Genomic DNA, 26,601 nt, shown 5'->3' with positions numbered 1-26,601 from the left:
TTCAGCCACCTGGCAGCAGACAACACTGTCCCCCCCCCCATACTCATCCCCTCCCATGTCATCAGCCGGCTTCTCATTCTCTCTCTCTCTCTCTCTCTCTCTCTCTCTCTCTCTCTCTCTCTCTCTCTCTCTCTCTCTCTCTCTCTCTCTCTCTCTCTCTCTCTCTCTCTCTCATGGGAAGAGACATGCTCACTGTCTTCATTAATATATCAGTGTTACCTGTGTTGGCTCTTGGCATTCAATGATTATGATATTGTTGGCTATACCTGTTGCTCCGATCTTGTGTGTGTGTGTGTGGGCCCTGGCGGCCTGTCCAGCATGTCTCCCCGCCTGCCACCCAATGACTGCTGGGCTAGGCTCCAGCACCCTCGCGACCCTGAGAGCAGGATAAGCGCCTTGGGTAACGGATGGATGGACAAACAGAGCTGGTTGATAACACAATTCTTGCTCTTGTGTATACATATATTCCATGGGCTACACTTAAACCTACTTGTTGTGACATTTCTTCCTGCACTCGAGATAACTGACATTGAACGTCTCGCATATCTCTTCACAAGGTCCACACAAATATGTAGTGACTCAGGGGCCAGCAAGCGGTAGTTTCACAGTATCTTCACTAGCGAGGACCACACCGTCAAGCGAGATGCGTTCAGATGATTTGTTAAAGGAAAGAGACAGAGGGGTGTACTTCTTGCAGCTCTTCTGCTTGCTGAGCGCGTTGTCGGGAAGCTTTGCAGGGAATCCGGGCAACCGTCGTCCCCCTCCGGACCCTACGAAGGACAGGAAAGAGAGGAAGAGACAGCAGTAGGATCAGGGGTTAAAGTGGGATTTGGTAAGTGGGGGATCTCTGTATTGGAGGTGGGCAAAAGTGCGGGAGTGATAGGTAGCTAGCTAACGTTAGGCTAGCTAACCACTGGTCCAGTAGTCCCGACGTTAGCATTGTTAGCTAATAATAGCTACCGGTAGCTAACGTTTGCTAGCTAGTTAGTTATTTGAATGAAAATATTGCATGGCCAGAGCTAAGGTTGGACAAACATAACTAGCTAGCTACCGGTAACGTTACCGGACGCTACCGATAGTTAGCTTGCCTAGCAGCATTCAAACAACTAGCCAGCAACGTCAGCAACTAGCTAGCAACGTTACCGGGTGGAAGATAGCTAGTTAGCTAGCTAGCTAACGTTACGTTCGCTAACGTTAGTTGCTTGAATGAAAACCACAGCAGACCTAGACAAAACTATTGGAAATACTATTGGAAATACACTGAAGATACTCACTCTTTATGCCCCCCAATCCAAGATAATAGTGCAGGTAGCAGGTTGACGCTCTCTCGAGTCTGGTCTGCCTGGTGCGGTGAACTGACCCTGACCCGTGAGTGTGAAGCCAGTCTCTTCTGACGTCAAGTCTGCTGAAGCCACACAGCAGGCAGGTGCGGGTCACGTGAGGACGCGACGTCATTCAAACTTTTAGAAAAAGTAAAGTAGTATAAAAATAGAAGAACGACTTTATTTGCGATTTATTTTGTAATGCTTGTGAATTGGCTGCATCATGTTTTTTTGTTTTAAATTTTACCGTGACAAAAAGGTTGAAATTACTCCTGTCTAGAGTGCCGGATCTCAGCTCCGGTTGACTTGGGGGGGGGAGGGGGGGAGGAGGGGAGGTGCCGGTGTCGGGATCCGGGTAGCTCCGGCCCACTTTAATCACTGAACTGTAGGATGGGTGGGCAGAATACAGAGGGGTGTTTATAGGAGTGCTGGAGGTGGTGCGGTCGAGGTGCAGGTGGAGATAAGCTGCAGGAAACGTGGTGTTGTATTGGTCGCGTGCTCATGCGTTGGGTTTTGCGAAACACGACAACGACCAGCCGTTTTGCAATCCATCAGCACGAACCACTCAAATCCGAAGTTCTTGTCACCATCACACACCAGCAGTCTGCTCATCCGCCTTGAGAAGCACGACTTTAAAACCGGGGTCTCAGGCCATCCGCCACTCAGCATTATGTGGGTGCAGGTTTTTATTTCAAAGGCGGTCCTAAATCAGTAATCAGATCTAACTTTTCAAGTCTAAGAACCTTGGAGACGGCACAATAAAAGAGTCAGTAAATTTGTCTTATTTGTAAATAACTAATGTGGTGTATTTCATACCTTGATCCATAACTGTTCTCAACAGTCTCAAGAACAGTGAGTGATCCAGCCCTGGTTAATATTCACGAGCTGACATTTGATTGACAAGTAAATGCGAGGCTTGATGGTGGGGTGGGCGGGGTTTCATATTTTGACGATATTGATGCGACAGGCGGTACGTAAAGGAGTGTGTCTGATGACATGATGGGTATAAGAAAACAAGATCTGCTGAGGGAAGCTGAACTAGCTTCTCGCATCCTGTCCTCGATATCTGTATGTGTGACGTGTGGTTATGTTTTCAGCAGTGCGAGACAGCTCGAGAAGCACGATGAGTAAAGTCACAAGCGATGGTGGAAAATAGTGGTGTTTTAACCTTCAGTCGGAGAGGAACACTGCGTCAGCTGATTGAATTTGTGCTAATTAGTGAAATCTGGGCGGCACGGTGGCGCAGCGGTCAGCAAGAAGGTCCTGGGTGTCTCCCCGCCTGCCGCCCAATGACTGCTGGGATAGGCTCCAGGATAATGGATGGATGGATGGATGGATGGATGGTGAAATCTGCTGGCGGCTGGTGCAGCTGGCGAGTACCCACACTTCATTATACCGATACTGTAGTATCTGTCATAGTCACGTGCGCCCTCCCTCTTTCTCTCTCTCCGTTATTCATAAAAATACACAGACTCACCAGCGCAGCAAGGCGTCGACCCTTTAGCAGTCGGTTCTCCTCATTTCCGCAGCCCCCAGCCTGCCTCCACTAGTACTAATAGCCGTAAGTGGCAGCTGATTAGTTTAGGAGGCCGATCACATGGGGGAGGGGTCTCGTCAAAGTAGGTTACCGTGACAAATTGGTTTGTCGTTTGGTTTGCCTAATGTGGGCACGAGACAAATCCCCCGAGAGGCTTCACCTCGTGACCCGGCCCACGTTTAGGTGGCTGGCGCCCCGCTTTCTTTACTGTGCTAGGTCCGAGGTCAGCATGCTGAGATTAAAAAGGAAGGGCAGACCGGGATGAAGGATGGAGACGCGGCTCTGCGGCGGCTTCACCCAGTACCGACTCTGCAGCGCTTCTGTCCGCTGTCTACGTTTGTGTCATCGTGTGAGCTTTTTATTTTGATCTTCGATTTTTGTTTTTTCTCCATTTAATGGCCGGGAGGACTGGCGCTGGATCGGCTGAGAGAGCCAGGTCTGCTGCGTCCTGAGAGACCACAGCCCTGCTTGGAGCTGCGCCGGAGAGGAAACGCCGAGGCGGTCTGGCGGCGGCCTCGCCTAGCGTCCTCTGTGCAGTGTTTTTGTCTGCGTCTGTGTTTGTGTGGTCGTGTGGAGTGCGGGGAGGTGTGCTGAAGGCGTTTGGCTGGGAGAGCTGGCGCCGGATCAGCTGTGGGAGCCCGGTCTGCTGTATCCTGTGAGCCCAGGGGCCCGGAGCTGCACCTGAGGAGGGAGCACCGAGGGTGGTCTGACAGGAGGCGGAAGTGAGGCAGGCTAAGGCTAAGCTAACTGCTAGTCCATGCAGACCGGCAGTTCTGACAGTCATCCTGGCTGGCGGTCGTCCTCCCTTGGACAGTCGAATTTTTGGACTGTGTTGCACCGAGTGGACCGTGTTGTTAACTGTTTGTTTGTTTTGCTTTGCACTCTGTTTTTGTATGTTTTTGGTGGTGTCGTTTTTGGAAGTTTTGGATGTGTATTTTATTTTTATTTTTTTTGAGATACTTTCTGATCCCCGTGGGGAAGTTACACTCTGCATTTAACCCGTCCTAGCTCTGTAGCTAGGAGCAGTGGGCAGCTGCCGTGCAGCGACCGGGGACCAACTCCAGGTGGTCTTGCCATGCCTTGCTCAGGGGCACAGACAGGAGTATTAACCCTAACATGCATGCCTTTATGATGGTGGGGGGAAACCGGAGCACCCGGGGGAAACCCGCCACAGACACGGGGAGAACATGTAAACTCCACACAGAGGACGACCTGGGATGACCCCCCCAAGGTTGGACAACCCCGGGGTTCGAACCCATGCCCTTCGACAGCGCTAACCACTGCGCCACCGTGCCGCCCATTTATCTTTTGCGTTGCACTGGGGAAAGGAAATTCCATTTCTTTTTTTTCTGATTTTTTCCCCTTTTTCCTCCCAATTTAGTGGCCAATCGATCCCTATTTTAATTCAAACACCCACCCTCGTACTGCATGCGTTCGCCAACTGCATCTCTCCGGTCGGCAGTCTCGAAGGAGTTGCCCGCCACCTTCGTGACAAGGCAACTCCAGGCCGAACCACTGCTTTTTCCAACACACACAGAGACGCAGTCACGTGACGAACACAAGCCGACTCCGCCCCCCTCCCGAAGACAGCGCTGCCAATTACTGCTGCTTCATCAAGTCCGGCCATAGTCGGATCTGACGAGACCGGGGCGCGAACCCCCAACTGCATCGACACAAAGCCGACGCTTAGACCGCTACGCCACCGCGGGCCCCAGGAAACTCCATTTCTTTTGTGTACACAAGTACATGACAGAAATGACAACAAGTTGTTCTTGAGTCTTGAAAACGTGTTTCTGACACGCGATAAAGATTACAGAGAAGTGACTGATCGATTGTAGGCTGTTTAAACGAGGAAAATAGGAGTCACGGCTAAATGCCACGTGATCCTTTGGAGGCTGATTTTCCTCCTTGCATCCAGCTGAGTTTACACAAGTCCCCAGCTCTACACACAACGCAGCGCTCCACACACATCAAAGGCAACTCCCCATTTGCTTGTTGATCGTGGGTAATTAGGCTGGGCTGGTGGGTTTTGGAGCTGCCCCGGGGCAGCAGGTGCAGGATGAGGCCGTGGTTAGAACGGGGGAGTCGCATGTTGGGCTTTGAAGTGAGGTGCCTCGGGAGGACGCGGGTCACACCGTTGGGTGAGGCGCTCCGGCTCAGTTCACGTCACCTCAGCTCAGCTCAACAGGTAGTGTGGTGCAGGTGAACACCTGTCTTTATGCATGCTGGGTAATCCAGGTAGGGAAATCACAGAAAGGTGACTCAGTTCCTCTGGACACAACAGAGAGATACGTTTCATCATCGTCTAAGTCAGTGGTTCTCAACCTTTTTGGGGTCCTGGACCCTCTGCGTATTTTTGATCTACCCTGAGGACCCCTCCACCTGATCTTGGGGGAGGGGGGTTGCAATGTGATAGAAACAGTAGAAACTGCATTTTAAATTGCATTATAGCATTTATTCACTCTTTGGGGCAAAAGTAAGAGCTTTCAGTTGTAACTTAGATATAGTTAACAAAACAGAATTCTTATGCAGTAACTTTCAGATATATGTAACAAAACAGAATATGTATTCAGTAACTTTCAGATATATGTAACAAAACAGAATATGTATTCAGTAACTTTCAGATATATGTAACTAAACAGAATATGTATTCAGTAACTTTCAGATATATGTAACAACAGAATATGTATTCAGTAACTTTCAGATATATGTAACAACACAGAACATGTATTCAGTAACTTTCAGATATATGTAACAAAACAGAATATGTATTCAGTAACTTTCAGATATATGTAACAACACAGAATATGTATTCAGTAACTTTCAGATATATGTAACAAAACAGAATATGTATTCAGTAACTTTCAGATATATGTAACTAAACAGAATATGTATTCAGTAACTTTCAGATATATGTAACTAAACAGAATATGTATTCAGTAACTTTCAGATATATGTAACTAAACAGAATATGTATTCAGTAACTTTCAGATATATGTAACAACACAGAACATGTATTCAGTAACTTTCAGATATATGTAACAAAACAGAATATGTATTCAGTAACTTTCAGATATATGTAACAACACAGAATATGTATTCAGTAACTTTCAGATATATGTAACAAAACAGAATATGTATTCAGTAACTTTCAGATATATGTAACAACACTGAATATGTATTCAGTAACTTTCAGATATATGTAACAACACAGAATATGTATTCAGTAACTTTCAGATATATGTAACTAAACAGAATATGTATTCAGTAACTTTCAGATATATGTAACAAAACAGAATATGTATTCAGTAACTTTCAGATATATGTAACAACACAGAATATGTATTCAGTAACTTTCAGATATATGTAACAACACAGAATATGTATTCAGTAACTTTCAGATATATGTAACAACACTGAATATGTATTCAGTAACTTTCAGATATATGTAACAACACAGAATATGTATTCAGTAACTTTCAGATATATGTAACAACACAGAATATGTATTCAGTAACTTTCAGATATATGTAACAAAACAGAATATATATTCAGTAACTTTCAGATATATGTAACAAAACAGAATACTATGTATTCAGTAACTTTCAGATATATGTAACAAAACAGAATTCTTATGCAGTAACTTGCAGATATATGTAACAACACAGAATATGTATTCAGTAACTTTCAGATATATGTAACAAAACAGAATATGTATTCAGTAACTTTCAGATATATGTAACAAAACAGAATATGTATTCAGTAACTTTCAGATATATGTAACAACATAATTTTTATGCAGTAACTTTTAACAATGCAAACGGGAGCGAGATCTCTTATTAAAATACAATAAATTACACTTGTGAAACAGATGTAATTAGAGAAAAAAGTCCTGTTACCCTTTATAGTTTAGGTAGATAAAGGTCTCAGTCACATTTGAGTAAAATAATCCTATTACTATAAATGTCATAGGATCTTTTTTTTAAAAGATATTTTATTTTCACGGACCCCTTGCAATTACCCCACGGACCACTAGGGGTCCGCGGACCCCCGGTTGATAAACACCGATCTAAGTGACCTCTGCAGTCTCATCAGGTCACAGCACAGTGGCATAACGACCCAAACCGCTGGTCGGCTCATATGCAGATTACCGTGAGCATTAACTAGAGCTACAGTGGCCCGGTGTGCTGTTCACACAGGACTGGGCAATCGTTGCCATCTCAGCATTGTAAGACGGTGACAGAGGTACCTTTAGGCCCCGCCCCCCCCACTTTTTCTCCCCAATTGTATCCAGCCAATCACCCCACTCTTCCGAGCCGTCCCGGTCTCTGCTCCACCCGCTCTGCTGATCCGGGGAGGGCTGCAGACTACCACAGGCCTCCTCCCATACATGTGGAGTCACCAGCCGCTTCTTTTCACCTGACAGTGAGGAGTTTCACCAGTTTCCGCCCCGACCGACCAGAGGAGGCGCTAGTGCAGCGACCAGGACACATACCCACATCCAGCTCCCCACCCGCAGACATGGCCAATTGTGTCTGTAGGGACACCCGACCAAGCCAGAGGTAACACGGGGATTCGAACCGGTGATAGTTAGTAGACAACAGAATAGACCGCCACACCAACCGGATGACCAAGGGGCTGAATTTTGCAGTCACGCCGCGAGGCAAATCCCGCTAGTGGGACTGAACACAGCCACGGAACCATCACGGGCCCAGAAGTGGAGTAACTGTAGACGCAGGTTTGAGCCTGCCTCAGCAATGCGAGGCCGCCGCCGTCCAACCGCTAGACCCCTGCGAGCATAGCGTTCCTTATTTATGGCGTCCTCTCGCAGTGTTGTCAGCCTAGCAAAATAAAAACCCAACCTTTCGCTCCACTGCATGAATCAGTGCTGTTTCCTCTAGAAATATTGTTTCACCATATTATGTAATATACCTGTCCAAAAAAAAATGCTTTGTTTTTAATCTTTTCTCCCTCACGGACAAAACCTAATTATATTATCGTCCCCGGTATCGGCCAATAAATTACTAACCACTTACTCTCATACGCTGCTGCCAGACATGTTTAACGTCTCTGGGAAAGGACTCGTTTTAGGCCCCGACAGACCACGCAGGAAGTGCCTGACAACACGACACGTGGCAGGTTCTGTGGAGATAATAGCGCCTACAGTACATACAGGATAACGATCCGGTTCAGTTCATCTCCGGGCCCCGCGGTTCTCCTCAGACAAGACTCCTCCTCCCCGCAGCTTTTCATTTCACTGGGTGACCCTGCTTCGCCTTGCAGAGTCTCTTTGTAGGCCTCGCTACCTCTTCTGTTATGTACCTTCTCCGCCATCAGTTTACTCTTCTCTAATGGAGTCGCCCGGCGTCGTACAGTCCCCTTTGAGCCTAAGCCACAGTATCTTGTTCACGCCCGAGAGCTGCCTGTGCTTTCTGATGTTTCTGTTGGAGTCTCTATCTGACACGGCGATACATAAGGGACAAACTTCCTCCTCTAAAGCAATCTTAAATCTTACCCTTGTGCAGTAGACCTCCTAGATACAGCGAGTCCCAGGATCCCTTTTCCAAGATGGCGCGGGGGTCTGCAGCCAGTTGTTAGCGTGAACACACGGCCCTGCTCTTGATCTCTAACGTACTGTCGAGGGCCAGGTTATTAGTGGCTACACACCAAGCTGCAGGCGAGCCGAAGGGGGAATTGTGAGCCAGGACGCGTAACCTGGAGATGCCGCCACAGCTGTACTGAAGCCCAGCCTGGGGTTGTGGAAATACGGTTAGCTGACCCAACTTCTGAGAACGTCTTGAGCCGCCTCACTGAGCTGTGCGGTGCTTAACTTAACGAATAGCCAAGATCAAAAACACCACGCCGATCTCATTCCTCCACTTTAGTTGTATTTATTCTCAAATGGCGCTCCTGTGAGTACCCGAGGATGCTTGCTTTTCCCAGTTTTTACGTCGCTGTTTAAACTGGTCCGCAATAGTTCTCTGCTAGGTTGATAATCTGCTGGTCTGGTACGCTAATCAGTGGGGTTTCAAGGGGAGCTGCATCCTCCCTGGTGGCACGGTGGGTCAGCAATTAGTGCGGTCGCCTCACAGTAAGAAGGTCCTGGGTTCAAACCCCAGGGTTGTCTAGCCTTGGGGGGGGGGTCATCCCAGGTCGTCCTCTGTGTGGAGTTTGCATGTTTTCCCCGTGTCTGTGTGGGTTTCCTCCCACTGTCCAAAGACATGTAGGTCAGGTGAATCGGCCATAATAAATTGTCCCTAGGTGTGAATGTGTGGGCCCTGTGATGGCCTGGCGGCCTGTCCAGGGTGTCTCCCCCACCCGCCGCCCATTGACTGCTGGGCTAGGCTCCAGCATCCCCCGACCCCGACTGGGATAAGCGGCTTGGATAAGACTACCACACGCCTCCTCTGATACAGGTGGAGTCGCCAGATGCTTCTTTTCACCTGACAGTGAGGAGTTTCACAGGGGGGGCATAGCGCGTGGGAGGATCCCTTCATTCCCCCCAGTCCCCGAACAGGCGCCCCGACCGACCAGAGGAGGCGCTAGTGCAGCGACCAGGACACATACCAACATCCGGCTTCCCACCCGCAGACACGGCCAATTGTGTCTGTAGGGAGGCCCGACCAAGCCGGAGGTAACACGGGGATTCGAACTGACGATCCTCATGCTGGTAGGCAACAGAATAGTCCACTACACTGGTGGGACGCCCAAATTGGTATGCTTTAGCTTTAGTTTGCATTGCTGCATTGCACTGCACTGCCTCTGTTGCAGTGAGGTATTCATTTTAGCCATTTAAACAGATTGTACTCATGTTTTACACGGTTCAGTGTAGTTTTTACCCGTCGGAGGGCCGTGTAGCCTCGCGTAGGGAAAAAGAAAATAGACCAGCTATAGAGATCAGTAGCATACGTGCATATATCAGCTATCTAATACCGTGCATCTCTAGTCTGAACACGTTGTGTCAGCTTGGATTTCCTCACTACATTTCACCACCTCTGCACATCCCCGGAAACACTCCTTTTCACAACCCACTCACGGATTCGTTCTGGTTTGCGCCTCAGGTTCGAGTCCGTTGTTTTTTCTGCCAGTTCTGATAGCGGGAGAGAGAGGGGGTGAGTGGAACCATCGGACAGAGTAAACAATCAGCTGCACGGTAAACATACAGTGAGGCTGTTCAGCCCCTCGCGAGCTGTTCATTCATCCGCCGCCGGCCGCTCAAAAAAATACTCTATATTCTCCCAGATCGCTCCATATCCACTCTGCTCAGTTGTTTTCTGGAAGGCGGTCATTTTCCCCAAAACCCAGCAGCAAAAACCTGGACTGCTTCCCAGACTGACTCAACGGGATTGACTGTGACTATGAGTACAAAAAACTATTTATTTTTACTTGAAAATGTTTTTCTTTTTCTTTGTTTGGTGGTGTCTCCCCGCCTGCTGCCCGATGACTGCTGGGATAGGCCCCAGCATCCCGGCAACCCTAAGGGCAGGATAAGCGGTTTGGATAACGGATGGATGGTTGGACCATTGCAGAGGCCATCGCCAAAGTCGTGACCAACAACAAGCAAGCCCCAAACAGAGGACCATCGCCTTTGACAGGGCTGGTGAGCGGCCTCAGTCACAGCCCAGATCAGCAGCCGGTCTCCTCACCTCTGCATCAGACTGGGAGCTTTGAGTCGCCTTGGGGGGACAGATCACATTCCCGGACCACGTTATGACAACTTCGTTGAAGCCAGATGTGGTGCTGTCATCAGCCTCTTCAAAGCAGGTGCTCCTTATAGAGCTGACAGTTCCCTGGGAAGACCGGATGGAAGAGGCAAATGAACAGAAGTGATCCAAGTACCAGGATCTGGTGCACACCTTCCACTGGAAGGTGCGTTGTGTGACCATTGAAGTGGGGTGTAGAGGCTTTGCTGGCCGCTCACTGTGCAAGGTTTACACTCTACTTGGCATCACGGGGCTGCAAAAAGGAAAGCCATCAGGTCCACAATGGAGCAGAGAGGGCCTCCATATAGCTTTGGATCAGGAAGAGTCATCTGTGGGCCAATGCTGCTGAGACACAAGCCAGGGCCTGACCAACCCTGGCTGGGTCGACTGAGCGAAGGGTGTATGATGTCGATAGACCCGAAAACCTGAGGTCCTTAGGACACATCACTGATGACGTGTCCCAGTGCATCCTGGGATGTATCGTCGACTTTATGAATACTATGAAATAATAGTAGATAGTAGAGTCACATTATGTGTGATGCCACCACGTCCGGTTTTGGTAAACCCGTATGCTGTAGCATTTGCAGGACGAGGGTTAAAACATCGATTTCTAATTGACTCTTGAGCGTCAGACCTCTTATTTTTTATTTTATTTATTTTTTATTTTAAGGAAAATGTGCTCTTTTGGGATAATTTTTGTGCTATACTATTCTTACTTACCCTTGCTGGGCATTTTCCCTTTCCCCTTCCGAGCTGCCTAACAACTAACTCGGTGCCCAATAATTTGCAATAATTTAATCATTATCATTATCTAATCAGTCTTTTCCTATTTGACAAGCAAAAAATGTAATATGCTCTTAAAGAAGAGCAGCACAAAAAAAAATCCAGATATAAAAGATGAGCGAACAGTGGCGAAAAAGAACAATCAGCATTTTTTGGCTAAGCTTAAAAAAGCCCCAACAACTGACGTTAACATTTTAGTGAGACATTTTTGACAAGTCCTGGCTTTGCAGCTCAGCCAGACAATAACAACCAAAAAAAAAAAGCACACACAAAAAAAAAGACTGGGCAGACTTGAAGAGAGCTGCTGCAGGGTCTTAGTTATTTGTGTTATGATGGGGTCGCTCAGGGTTCAATGCTCTGCACCCTGCCGCTTGGCAATTACACTTGCATGGGGCATCTGGGGTCACGGCGAGAGGTTGGTGTTGCCGCACAGGGAGTGAGGCGTCCACTTCCTGGACCCTGTTAAAGATGACCTACCTCCAGATATCAAAGCTGAGAGGGAAAGTTGGCTGAAAACTGTGGAATTACAGAGTTCATCAGCTTCAACAAACCATCCCCCAAAACAAAAAACCAACAAAAAAGAGATGGGGATCTTATGCAGAACCCATGAGAACCCTGACTGGAGGCATGGGCTGGCTGTTGGGGGGGGGGGGACTGGTAGCTGATGTGAAGGATCCTGGTGTCTGTGACCTCACAGTCAATCTGCATCATGACCTGGAACTCCTCGTCTCTTATTATGCTGTCATTTCTGTTCATGGCTGGAAGCACCGCAGACATCTTGGGCTGACTTCCCTTGTTGTGGCTGGTGGCAGGAAGCAGGAGGTGATCCCTGCAGAAAGACACTATGCAGAACGTGTCCCCGCGATGGTTGATTTCATCGAAGAGGTCACTGTAGATGCGATGAGGGGCATAGTACACCTGCAGCTCACTGCCAGGATTCTTTCCCTCTGAGGTTTCTGTGTATTGGACTGTTACTATCCAGGCAATGTCGTCCCCCTTATCCTTCGCTTTCAAGATGGTCCTGGCGGGTTTGCGGTGGCTTTTACTCATTTGCCCTGATTTGATCTGCTGTACCTCGTGGTGGTGGACCCAACCTCTCACTCATGGGCCAACTCCATGCACTTGGTCCTGTTGATAGGTGGCTGGCAGGGGGCCTGAGGAACTCAGGGTCCTTCACCACCATCAAGCTGTCAACTGTCTGAGGGAGGCCGCTACTGAGGGCCTTCGGGCCTACCTCGGCCTCTGTCTCTGGGGAGAAACCCAGCAGGTGACGGGTGTTGCGCTACATGGAGCCGGCTGGCAGCATGGAGCTGGGGCCATCCTGAAAGAGACTCACGGGTCCCACGTTGAGCACGAGGAACACCAAAACCACCATGAGGCATACAGCTTCACGCTTGGGGGCTGTAGACTTGAGGACTGTGTTCTCAAGCAGAAGTCCCTCAAGCTGTCTCATCAGATTTCCATTCCCATGTTTCAGCACCTCATTCTCACCTTCAGGCGAGCCTTCAGGTGAGCCTCAAGCACCAGCAGGTACTCCTTCTTCTTTTTACGAGACAGGGATGCAGACTCACGGTTCTTAATCAACTGCCGCTGCCTCTGGGATGCCATTGAATCATCGTCTGATGGGGTTCTGAGTGAGACAGAGACCATCGAAGAACCCATGATGGGGGCAGGGCATTTCTGGCTCAGTGTTGGCATATTGACTACATGGCTGGTGACAGCCTGCGGTGTCTGGATCTGAAGCACGTGGCCCGACTGAGGCAGCGTCACAGGTTTCCCTGGAGGAGGCGCTGGCTGAATGTTGACTGGAGCTGGTTTGACCACTGGCAGCACAGTGGTCTGTATGATGGTCTCAGTGCGGGACAGAGATGTAGCTGTAATTACTGGCTTAGGCTGGATGGACACCTTGGGGTTAAATTGGATTGGCCTTTTCACTGGCTGCTTTGGCTCGCATGGCCTCACTTTTCTTCTTTGAGGCTGTCTTGGCTGGTGGGGGGGGGGTCTCTGAGATGCCACTGGAGTCTGAGCAGACTGAGACTGGCGATGGCCAGGACTGTAGAGACAGGACCTCATCTGATAATGGGTATGGTGACAAGGCTTCCACTGAGGCAGGGGAGGAGGCAGAGCTCAGTGTGGGCAGGTGACAAAGAGTCCACACTCACCTCACCGTCAGTGCAGGGGCTGCCTTGGTCCCAGGGAGTCAGGTCGATGTCAAAGTCCAGGTTGGGAATATCAGTAGCATAGCCAGCATATTCCAGGGCTTCCAAAAAACAAAACTCATCTGAACATCCCAGGTTTTCCTATTCATCAGAAAGAGTAATGTCCCACTCGCCACCCTGGTCGATGGAGATGACGCCGGTGTCCCTCTTCATCATGGTGCGATGTTGGTGATTTTCGAGGTCTACAGTTGAATCTGATGACACTCTCCCCCGAATACGTTATTGACCGATATCAGAGTAAAATATTAATGCTACAAATGAATCGTCGGCTCCCTAAAAACTATTCATAATGCGGCTGTTTGTTACCAGAAATGGTGGGAAACATACTTCCCATGTATGGTTGTGTGGATACATACACCTCTGGTTTACCAGACCTGAGGTTTTTATAGGTGTTACGATGTGTGCATGGCATCAAGCTTATCATGAAGTTTGAGCATTTCTGAACTCCTCTAGATGATAGAAATATCCATAATTCTGGCTACTACTACTACTACTATTACTTTCAGCTGCTCCCGTTAGGGGGCGCCAGTCCCACAGCGGATCATCCGTCTCCATCTCTTCCTGTCCTCTGCATCTTCCTCTGTCACACCAGCCACCTGCATGTCCTCCCTCACCACATCCATAAACCTCCTCTTTGGCCTTCCTCTTCTCCTCTTCCCTGGCAGCTCCATATTCAGCATCCTTCCCCCAGTATACCCAGCATCTCTCCTCCACACATGTCCAAACCATCTCCATCTTGTCTCTCTTGCTTTGTGGATAATTGTGGAAATGATGCACAATTCCGGCTTATACCTCAAATATATTTATAGCGCTTTGTCTGTGTGTAATCATCATGATGATACCAGTAATTGGCTTTTTGGAGCACGATATGAGTGTTTGCCAAAAGCACCGAAGGCAAGTGTATCGATTTGAACACAAGCAGTCAGACCGGAGGGAGTTCCTGTGTCTTTGTACCTACAGCGTAGGTTCTGAGAAGCACGCGACAGTAGAGGATGAGAGAGACACCTCGCGGCGTAACGTGCAGACATGATTGATTGAAACAGCAGACAGAAGCAAAGGCTTCGCCACGCTAGCTAAGTACAACCCTGTCCTGTTGGAGGATTCACGGTCCTATTTCCTCCGGGGGTTCAATCCTCCCACCTGCTTAATACAGCAGTCAACAGAGACACACATAGGCACTCATAATTTTTTCGGCTATATTTGCACAACTATATGTATATGTATATATGTATATGTATATATGTATATGTATATATATATATATATATATATATATATATATATAGTTGCTATATATATATATATATATATATATATATATATATAGTTGCTATATATATATATAGGGGTGGCGCAGTGGTTAGCGTGGTCGCCTCACAGCAAGAAGGTCCTGGGTTCGATCCCCGGGGTAGTCCAACCTTGGGGGTCGTCCTCTGTGTGGAGTTTGCATGTTTCCTCCCACAGTCCAAAGACATGTAGGTCAGGTGAATCACCTGTACTGAATTGTCCCTAGGTGTGTGTGTGTGTCGGTCCTGTGATGGGCTGGTGGCCTTGTCCAGGGTGTCTTCCCACCTGCCGCCCACCGACTCCTGGGATAGGCTCCAGCATCCTGCCACCCGAATTCGGCTAAGCGGCTTGGCTAGTGGATGGATATTTGCACAGAATGTACTCATGTATTTAAGTTTGAAAACCCCCTCCCCCGCACTTCCATACATAACGTGTATACACACACATATGCCCACACATCGCTGTACAAACGCACGGTCGCCATAGCATTGTCACATGAAGACCGATGTTTGCTCGTCCCCAACGGTCCTGACGAGGATGTCCCTTAGACAAATGTCCCGAATTCCAAGGCTGCCCTCCTCTGTTTGTTTGGGAAACGGGTGCTGGCCGAGGCAGAAAGGACGAGGGGGTGTGGAGTTCTCCTCCACCGAACTGAACCCGGGGAGCAGGAGTGGTGGAGCCGGAGCTTAACCAGATTAGGGGGACGTAGGAGAAAGCCTGTGAGCAGTGTTTCCTCCCAGTTTGAGAGGAGACGGAGGTTTTAGAGAGACAGAGAGAAAGCAAGGGAAAGATTTAAGCGTAACTACTAAGTGGGCTTGTCACAAAGCCGCAGTCGCCAGTTTCTAAACATAGCTCCCAGCTCTGCTGAGTCCCTCAGTAGGAGCTAGCCAAAGCTGTTTATCCTACCGATATGGTGGAGCATAAGAGGTGAAGCGTAAGAGCTTTCCTTTTCTACACTTTATCTGCGTGCTGTTTGGAGGCATTCTGTCGTTGTGCTAGGTTGGAGGGGGTACGGATGATACCGCAGGTAGAATACACCTGACTCCTCAAAACACTGCCCCCCCTTTTTCACCCCAATTGTACTTGGTCAATTACCTCACTCTCCCGAGCTGTCCTGGTTGCTGCTCCACCCCCCTCTGCCGATCCGGGGAGGGCTGCGGACTACCACATGCCTCCTCCCATACAGGTGGAGTCACCAGCCGCTTCTTTTCACCTGACAGTGAGGAGTTTCACCAGGGGGACGGAGCACATGGGAGGATCACGCTATTCCCCCCAGTTCCCCAACTGACCGGAGGAGGCGCTAGTGCAGCGACCAGGACACACACCCACATCCGGCTTCCCACCCGCAGACACGGCCAGTTGTGTCTGTAGGGACGCCCCACCAAGCCGGAGGTAACACGGGGATTCGAACCGACGATTCCCGTGTCGGTAGGCAACGGAATAGACCGCCACGCTACCGGGGCGCCCCTGCTCCCTCATTTCTCTCCTCATCTCCCCATTTCTTGGCTCCTTCCACCGCCACATCCCTTGCTCTTCTCACGTTACCCATATCCCTCGTTACCATTAGCTGAAGACTGTATTGTCAGTATTCTTCTCCCCCTCCCCCCTCCCTCCCCCCCATCGTCCTGCCCCGGTAGAAAGTGACCTTTGATCAAAATGCTCATGGGTGAAAGTGCCAGCATCATGACAGCATCTCATCGTTGCGTAACAACCACCCACGGCAGCTGCCCGGGGCAGGTGATGACATCTTTTTATAGCCTCAACTACCACTTTCAGCATAACTAGCTGACTGGCGGGAGTGTTGAACCTGTGTACATTAGCATTGGTACAACTTTTTTTTTTTTTTTTTTTGCCCTGTTTGGTACTTTGGTTACACAAGGAGAAAAGATCATCTGGCCTTGGAATGGATGAGCAACTTTTATTCTAGGCAGACTACATTACAACTTCCATCCATCCATCCATCCATCCATCCATTCATTATCCAAACCGCTTCTCCCAATTGCGGTCGCAGGGATGCTGGAGCCTTTCCCAGCAGTCACTGGGTGGCAGTCTGAGGAGACACCCTGGACAGGCCGCCAGGCCATCACAGGGCCCACACACACACACATTCACACCTAGGGACAATCCAGTACGGCCGAGTCACCTGACCTACATGTCTTTGGACTGTGGGGGGAAACCGGAGCACCCGGAGGAAACCCACGCAGACACGGGGAGAACATGCAAACTCCACACAGAGGACGACCCCCAAGGTTAGACAACTCCGGGGCTCGAACCCAGGACCTTCTTGCTGTGAGGCGACCGCGCTAACCACCGCGCCACCGTACCGCACGTTACGGCTTGACAGTGATTATTGTGGAATGCGGATTTCTCCCGTTTCCTGGCTGCATTCGTACGTATATACTGTTGGAAGGCTGAATGCTGCTTGAGGATTCTTGGTCGTTTCTCTTTCTGATGCCTTTGCTAATTATGCTCACTGGGAGAACAGGAGAGTTTTGTTATTTCAAATTAGTGAGTGGATATTTTCCCCTGGTCACAATGTTCCACGTACACACATCTATCTCCTTTATGAGTCTTAATAAGAAAACCATTTCTCCACCTGTCTCAGGAGTAGAAGCAGCGGTTTCCTCATGACGTGGCGGTACCGTCGCAACTTTGTTCTGAGGAGGTGGAGCTGTTATTCCGCATTATATTATTATTTCACTTTCTTTCTTTATTTGATTTTGAGATACTTTGTTGATCCCTGTGGGAGAAATTCCTCTCTGCATTTAGCCCATCCTAGCTGTGTAGCTCCAGTTCCTCTTACCAACCCCAGTTCCTCTTACCATGCCTTGCTCAGGGGCACAGACAGGAGTAGCAACCCTAACGTGCATGTTTCTTTTTGATGGTGGGGGAAACCGGAGCACCCGGAGAAAACCCACCGCAGACACGGGGAGAACATGCAAACGCCACACAGAAGATGACCTGGGATGACCCCCAAGGTTGGACAACCCCGGGGTTCGAACCCAGGACCTTCTTGCTGTGAGGGGACAGCACTAACCACTGGGCCACCGTGCCACCTAGGGAGTTTATTATTCATTCAGATTAAGAAGTCTCTGTCGTCAGAGTGAATCCATTTATGAAAGTGGCGCCACAAAGGAAGCGTCCATTGGATTTGCTAAATGGAAATTCATAAATAGGATGAGTTCACTATCTACTCTGCTGGGGTTGGACTGAACATGTAAAGAGGACTTAAACATTTGTTTCTTGCCTGTCTCCTACCCACATGTGAAAGACGTGGCAAAAGGGCTGGATCTCCTACTCATGGAACAAGTTGAATGTGGAGACGATGAAAGTAAATTCGTTCATAACTGGTCAGAGCAAGGAGGGCTGGGCAGTAATTCAGTATTGATCTTTTATCATCGTTCAGTGATCAATATCGTGATCAAATATGGGTATGAGAGAGAGTTTTGTTGTCTAAATTAATGACAAGAAGAATCTGCCTAAAATATGTCACAAAGTGAGGCCTGAAATATTCGAGGCAGTATTATTTGAAAACTAGTTTTGGTTTGACGTTATTTATTTGATATTGTTGAATTTCCGCTTCCGGTGTGGGAAGATGGCGGCGCGAATTCCCGTTTGCGGCGGCGTCACCCAGTACCGTCCATGCAGCGTCTTTGTCCACGTCTGCGCCTAAGTTTGTGTCTTGGTTTGATGGCTGGGAGAGCTGGCGCTGGATCGGCCGGGGGATCTTGGGTCTGCTGTGGGCCCAGGGGACCACGGCCCTGCCTGGAGCTGTGCCCGAAGAGGAAGCGCCGAGGGCGGTCTGACAGGACGCGGAAGCGGGGCAGGCTAAGCTAACTGCTAGCCCATGCAGACCGGCAGTTCCGACAGTCATCCTGGCTGGCGTTCGTTCCCTTGGACAGCGATTTATTTGTTTAGTTTGGATATGTGTGTTAATGTAGATATATGGGTCGGGTAGTATGTGTGTTCTTGAAGTTCTTGTAGTTTCTTGTTACGTGTTTTTGTGTTTGTGTTGCACTGCTGTGGGCTGGGGGGAAACGATATTTCGTTGAAGCGTTCCTGATTCCTGATGTTACGCTGTGCCAAGCAGTGATGTGTTACAAGTTAGATTCCCAGACACGGTGTTTTTGCATATATAAGCAGATATTTTGATATTTATCAATATTGTGTAAAAGTCCATAGGATTATCACGATGATATTTTCCCTTTCGCCCAGCACTAGTAGCAAGTTAGAAAAGTGGGACAGTGCCTGTAATAGCTGATCCAGCGATTACAGCCTGGCCTTAAACCCGGGCGAGATGTTGGTGGTGCAGGACTTCATGTGTGTGAGTAAAACAATAGAGAGGGGTTTGACTGGGATATGAGGTTTATCAGAGAACAAAAAACAAGACGGTATAGCTTTTCTCCCTCGAGGCGACAGTGTGATGCATTGTGGTGCTGTGTTGAATCCATCACCAGGACATTCAGTGTTACCACGCCGGGTAAAAAAACCAACATCTGTTCTGCCCGACGAATATAACTGAAGATACTACCGCTGTAAAGTGTACTTCACTTTAATTATTTTTCTTGTTTTATAAAGTACAAACAACGTACAACACAATAGCAGGAAATTTAGTGCATCTGAGCTCGGGGACTCGGTATCTCATAAGAACCCTGGTCTTCAGACGGACTGGTGTGATAGATGGGGAGCTGACCTCAGCCCCACAGAGGATGCTGCACACCTCCATGTACCTCCTGTTCACAGTCTCAGGGATTCCTTTCAGAAAAGTCCGCAAATATGGTGGTCAAAACTGACAGCAGGAGGGCAGTAACTCCCCCCCCCCCGCCGTTCCTCCCCAACTGTACCTGGTCAATCACCCCACTCTTCTGGGCCATCCCGGTCGCTGCTCCACCCCCCTCTGCCGATCCGGGGAGGGCTGCAGACTACCACATGCCTCCTCCTCCTCCCATACATGTGGAGTCGCCAGCTGCTTCCTTTCACCTGACCAGTGAGGAGTTTCACCAGGGGGACGTACAGGTGCCCCAACTGACCGGAGGAGGCGCTAGTGCAGCGACCAGGACACATACCCACATCCGGCCTCCCACCCGCAGACACGGCCAGTTGTGTCTGTAGGGACGCCCGACCGAGCCGGAGGTAACACGGGGATTCGAATTGGCGATCCCCGTGTTGGTAGGCAACGGAATAGACCTCTACGCTCCCCGGACGCCCCCCCCCCCCCAAGTCATTATTTTCTAAATTTGCTGTTATCCGACACAAACAGAAAAACAGACGATACAGAGCCGTCGGGAAATGTTCATAACCAGCCTCTGTAATGGCAGTGCCCCCCGTGCCCCCCTAACCGTGCTCCGGTGGTTTTGTACCATAGTTTGAGGTACCATCTGCCACTCTGAAGTGCCCTCATCTGCCATGAATCACTGTTTCCTGGCTGGCCACTCTTGCTGCTGCTGTGCAGGAGGTATTTCCAGGTGTAATTTGCCAGAGGCTGCTTGATCACCAGTGCCTCAGCTCAGCTCAAAACAAATAAATATCTTCCCCCACCCTGATACCCTGATACCCCGGTACTGTTAGTACTGTTATTCTCTGCTTCATTCTGATGAATTGTAATCCCCAGCCATTGATTCCCCAGTTGTGTATGAACAACTGCAGCATGAGCAGATCTTATACTGAATCGATTCCGGATTTAAAAATGAATGTGTGTGTGACTCACACACACACACACACACACACACACACACACACACACACACACACACACACACACACACATGTAGATGTGTGCATGCATCTGCATAGAGGCAAATTTGGCAGAGGCACATTTTTTCATTCACAGAAGAGTCACACTGTCATATTTTTCCAAATCTAGTCACTGCTGTCTCTTGCTGTGATGAGGAATTAACCAGTGAAATGGTGAAGAATTAACTACTGGGTAGTTATGTGAAGAAAAAAAAACTAACCAGTTAATTATACAGTGCTCTGTGAAATTCACAGGCCTAATGCTGCCTTTGGGATTGCAAACTGGACTGAGGGCTGTGGGAGGAAGAGGAAAGCAAGTGCAGATGATCAGTCAGAGCGTGCTGATGAAGGCATCAGCCTGCATAATCACACCAGCAGAATTCCTTCTAGTAGATCGTGGATCGACCCGTCTACGATCAGAGAGACCCCCCCTCATTATAAATTATGGAAAAGGGTTAAAAAAATAAATAAAAATTTCACCCACTTGAGTTTACCTCCTGCTTTAGTGCATGGTGGGTCCTGTGCCGGCATGGCCCTCCTCTGAAGACGCTGCAGTGTCGCAGGCTTTAGATGATTGAACAACCTGACAACTTCAGGCGGTCATCTTGGGGCCATCGGCAGTTCAGCAGTCACCGCTGGTTTTCCATACTGACAAGGGGTTGTCATTTGCCGAGGGCGTTAGGCGGTAGGGTGCCTTCACAGTCTTGAAGATTAAGTGTTAAAATCTGTGTCTCTCCTTATCCCCCCCCCCCCATCACACCAGGCACCCGGTCATCTACAAGACAGCTGATGTCTGCAGAGAACACACAAAACACACACAACTCCCAGGTCAACTTCACAACTTGTTTGAATTGGCTTTCTGACAGTTTGCTCAATGACCTCACAACTATTCCTCAGTCGCTGTTTACCCAGCATGGAGAGACCCCTGGAAAACATGCTATGCTATCTTAAAGTCCTGTTCACAGTCAGTATAGTCTGGCTTTGGTCATCTGGTTAGCATAGCGGTCTATTCCGTTGCCTACCAGCACGGGGATCACCGGTTCGAATCTCCATGTTACCTCCGGCTTGGTCGGGCGTCCCTATAGACACAATTGACCGTGTCTGCGGGTGGGAAGCCGGATGTGGGTATGTGTCCTAGTCGCTGCACTAGCGCCTCCTCTGGTCGGTCGGGGCGCCTGTTCGGGAGGGTGGGGACCGGGGGGAATAGCGTGATCCTCCCACGCGCTACGTCCCCCTGGCGAAACTCCTCACTGTCAGGTGGAAAAAAAGCAGCTGGCGACTCCACATGTATGGGAGGAGGCATGTGGTAGTCTGCCGCCCTCCCCCAACCGGCAGAGGGGCTGGAGCAGGGAGAAAAGGGGGGGGGGGGTGGAGAGCCTAAGTAAGTAAAGACAGAAAGAAAGAATATGGTCTGGCTTTGGTATGACTAGTTCTTGGCAAGCAGCCATGAAGCCTCTTTCCAGGATACACCTGAGACACCTCGCGGTTGATCAACCATAAACAGGGTATTGCTGTTAAAAAAATGAGGAAATAGACATGGATGACCATTAATTCCCTGCCCATCTCGTAAGATCCAGCGGCCATCCAGCTCAAAAGTTTTTTTTGTGGCCGATGTACACAGATAAACCGGGTCGAGGTGAGCTTTAATAACCTGTCTTTGGGCTACAGGAAAGATCTGACCTTTATGTCTTGCTCTCATCTTTGGCGTCTACGTCTCTTTACAGTTCTCACAGTTTTACAGAGTATTATCAGTAGTAAGTGCAAAAATGTTTCCCAAGGAAGCAGGTTTCTTAAGTACCAACGTGAAATATTATCCTCTCAGAGACATGTGCTCATTCAGGTGATCTTTAAGATACTCTTCATTTGACCGCGGTAAATCAGATTTGACGCTAATGGCAACCTCTCCACAGCAGTTGCGGCGATCACCTTGGCTGCGATAAATCAAACGCTCCCCCGCAACGCTAATTCCCCCACTTTATCATAAAGCGAGATTGGGAGGCCCGTTAGACCATTATGATCGCTCCTAAATCTACCCCTCATCAAAACCGGGAGCCATTTTTTTGGGGGGGGGGGATAAAGCTAATCCTAGTGAACGACAGCCTGACAAGTAAGCAAATTTTGGGTGCGCTTCATCACCTTTGGCAGTCAAGCGGCTCAGCGATGCCTTGGAATTATTATTTTCTGACAGCCACGTGTGTCTCAGCGGCATAGCTGCACAAGGAGTGAATGACAGAAGAATTTCCACAGGCGGATATGGCTCACTCCCCACTGTCTTGTCAGGGACGACGGCCTCCTCCCAAACCCCCCTCCCTCATCCCTCCACCCATCCCTCAGCTGCCAGTCAGCTTCCCTGACACATCAGCTTTGTGTCAGCCAATCACCGAGGAGCTTTGTCAGACTGAACCGGACTGTTTGTCTGCCCAGGCTGGATCTAGACTGACAGTGTTTGTGTGTCTCGGCTCAGAACTTCCCCGTGTCGAGACACATCTGGCTGTGTCCTCTGGCTCATCTTTGACATCCAGAACCCTCCCCGTCTCTCGTCTGCCGCAAGGTTCTTAAAGTGGCACCTATTTCAACCTACGCCCGTCATGCAAGTCCACTGTATACCAAACCTGACCTTAAATCAGTCCTCCCTCAAAGCTGTCAGTGTACTTGTTAAGATCTCAGTCAATGTAGACTCCTTGGGTTGGACACGTCAGAGCTGTATGCATAAGTTATCACATGCCAAAAATGTGTCAGGTCCATAGCTCAACATGCATGAAGATCTCTAACACAGTGGTTCTCAATCTTTTTGGGGTTCTGGACCCCCTGCGTATTTTTGATCTACCCTGAGGACCCCTCCACTTGATCTTGGGGGAGGGGGGTTACAATTTGATAGGAACAGTATAAACTGCATTTTAAATTGCATTATAGCATTTATTCACTCTTTGGGGCAAAAATAAGAGCTTTCAGTTGTAACTTAGATATAGTTAACAAAACAGAATTCTTATGCAGTAACTTTCAGATATATGTAACAAAACAGAATTCTTATGCAGTAACTTTCAGATATATGTAACTAAACAGAATATGTATTCAGTAACTTTCAGATATATGTAACAACACAGAATATGTATTCAGTAACTTTCAGATATATGTAAGAAAACAGAATATGTATTCAGTAACTTTCAGATATATGTAACAACAGAATTTTTATGCAGTAACTTTTAACAATGCAAACGGGAGCGAGATCTCTTATTCAAATACAATAAATTACACTTGTGAAGCAGATGTAATTAGAGAAAGAAGTCCCGTTACCCTTTATAGTTTAGGTAGATAAAGGTCTCAGTCACATTTGAGTAAAACAATCCTATTTCTATAAATGTCACAGGATCTTTTTTTTAAAGATATTTTATTTTCACGGACCCCTTATAATTACACCACGGACAACTAGGGGTCCGCGGACCCCCGGTTGAGAAACACTGCTCTAACAGCTGTGATGAGGTGAACATTTAAAATGCTTTTTCCTCTTCTCGTCTTTTATGCCTCTTTTCTGTTGTCTCCCTCTTAGAAATGTCATTCTATCTTCTTTCCTGTCATGCCCCCCTCGGTCTTGCTTTTATATTTTGGGGGCTCGCTCACCTCCATCCACATCTGTCTGCTGGGCCGAGTCTGCCTCGCGCTCTCACTTTGTATTCTCGGAGGTGTCAGGTGCGGCGAGCGTGCTGGACATATTAAGATATTAAATCCGAATCAGGACACAACACTGTCCTAAAGTGCTTCTGGATTTCTGCGTTTCTCGAAGCGTGTCGACGAAAACACAATTTCCCCCGCAGCGCGCGTCTCCCGTCTCATAGTCTCGTCCGGACCCCACTGGCTCTACCCTTTTATTCCTGTCTCTTAGTGCTTTCCACCTCCTTCATGAATTCAGCATGGTCCCCTGTTTTCATTTGTTCCCCGGTGTTAGATGTTGGTTCAGGTATGCGTGTGTCCGTTGTTATGCTCCGAGCTGCGGTACACGGCGTTACACACTCCCCCCTATGGCAATAAACACATTAAGCTGTATGGACCTTTTGTTAAAGGTTGGATTTGAATTTATTGTGCTGCGAAAAGCCAAGAGCAGAAACAAGCAAAGCATCTGCTAGCTTATACATGTATCGGCATCCCTAACCAAAGGATTTGATACACTTCGGCATGGTGGTTGGCTCACATGAAGGGGATTCGGAGTTTGTTTCCCTCCCACCAATTTGTGTAGTCCTCCTTTGGGTACTCCGGCTTCCTCCCACAGGACTAAGACACGCGTGTTAGGGGAATTAGAGATTCTGCGTTGCCCGTCGGTTTGGCTGGTGTGTGAGCGGTGGTGTGTGTGGGCTCTGTGATAGGCCGGCTGTCGTTCTGCCTCCTACCCGGGCTTTCCGAGACAGACTCCGAGCCCACGGCGACCCTGAAGGGGATTAAGTAGGTATGGATGATGAATACATGGATGAATAAACTCATGACAGACGTGCCGACGTTTCTCTCATGTGACACGTTTTGGAGAATTTCATGTTCCCTCCTGAAACGTTGAGGATAACACAAATGGGACTTGTGTCTGATTTATCTACCCTGCCCCCCCCGCGCTTTTTAACCACGCCAGGCTATTACAATATTTAACTAATTTCTGTAGGCTCCAGCATCCCCGTGACCCCGAGAGCAGGATAAGCAGACAAGATAATGGATGGATGGATATATTTTGTTTTTGTATCCTTAACCTGCTGTGCAATCTCTTCGTGATGTTGCTCAGAAAGTTGTTGCTGCTGTTGTCGTTGTCGCCGTTATTGTTGTTGCTGCTACTGTTGCTGTTACTGTTGTTGTTGTTGCTGTTGTCGTTGTCGCCGTTATTGTTGTTGCTGCTACTGTTGCTGTTACTGTTGTTGCTGTTGTCACTGTTGCTGTTGTTGCTGCTATTGTTGTTGTCGTCGTTGTTGCTGTTGTCACTGTTGTTGTTGTTGTTGTTGTTGCTGCTACTGTTGCTGTTGTCATTGTTGTTGTTGTTGTTGTTGTTGCCACTGTTGCTGTTACTGTTGTTGCTGCTATTGCTGTAATTGTTGTTGTTGTCGTCGTTGCTGTTGTCACTGTTGTCGTTGTTGTTGTTGTTGCTGCTACTGTTGCTGTTACTGTTGTTGTTGCTGCTGTTGTCGTTGTCGCCGTTATTGTTGTTGCTGCTACTGTTGCTGCTACTGTTGTTGTTGTTGCTGTTGTCACTGTTGCTGTTGTTGCTGCTATTGCTGTTGTCGTCGTTGTTGCTGTTGTCACTGTTGTTGTTGCTGCTACTGTTGCTGTTGTCATTGTTGTTGTTATTGCTGCTGCTGTTGCTGCTACTGTTGTTGCTGCTATTGCTGTAATTGTTGTTGTCGTCGTCGTTGCTGTTGTCACTGTTGTTGTTGTTGTTGTTGCTGCTGCTACTGTTGCTGTTACTGTTGTTGTTGCTGTTGTTGTCGTTGTTGTTGCTGCTACTGTTGCTGTTACTGTTGTCGTTGCTGTTGTTGTCGTTGTTGTTGCTGCTACTGTTGCTGTTACTGTTGTCGTTGCTGTTGTCACTGTTGCTGTTGTTGCTGCTATTGCTGTCATTGTTGTTGTCGTCGTTGTTGCTGTTGTCACTGTTGTTGTTGTTGTTGCTGCTACTGTTGCTGTTACTGTTGTTGCTGCTATTGCTGTCATTGTTGCTGTTGTCACTGTTGTTGTCGTTGTTGCTGTTGTCGCTGTTGCTGTTGTTGTCGCTGTTGCTGTTGTTGTCGTCACTTTTGTTCTCATTGTTGTCATTTTTGTCGGCGTTGTCATTGTCGCTGTCGCTGTTGTTGTTGTCACTGTTGTTGTTGTTGTTGCTGCTGCTGCTGCCATTAACTTGGCCAGGTCTCCGATACATAAAAATTGAAATATCTCAAAGTAACTCGCAGCTTCGATAAAGGAACGTGCAGCATCATAATTGATCGATTTGTTTTGAATGCTAATGCTAATGCTAATGGTAACTACGTGAACTAATCAGTTTGTCTGCATAAGAA

The 26,601-nt window shown here is 48.3% G+C and overlaps 1 pseudogene; it reads right to left on the bottom strand.

Moving 5' to 3' along the window:
* Window positions 1-579: 579 nt before the first annotated feature.
* On the bottom strand, window positions 580-26,465 carry LOC130133445 (cyclic AMP-dependent transcription factor ATF-6 alpha-like; annotated as a pseudogene).
* Between the last annotated feature and the right edge of the window lie 136 nt (window positions 26,466-26,601).

The sequence above is a fragment of the Lampris incognitus genome, unplaced genomic scaffold (genome assembly GCF_029633865.1).
Source record: "Lampris incognitus isolate fLamInc1 unplaced genomic scaffold, fLamInc1.hap2 scaffold_327, whole genome shotgun sequence".
Lineage (NCBI taxonomy): Eukaryota > Metazoa > Chordata > Actinopteri > Lampriformes > Lampridae > Lampris > Lampris incognitus.
The sequence above is the reverse complement of the archived record's forward strand: the minus strand, read 5'-3'. Positions and strand labels throughout refer to the sequence as shown.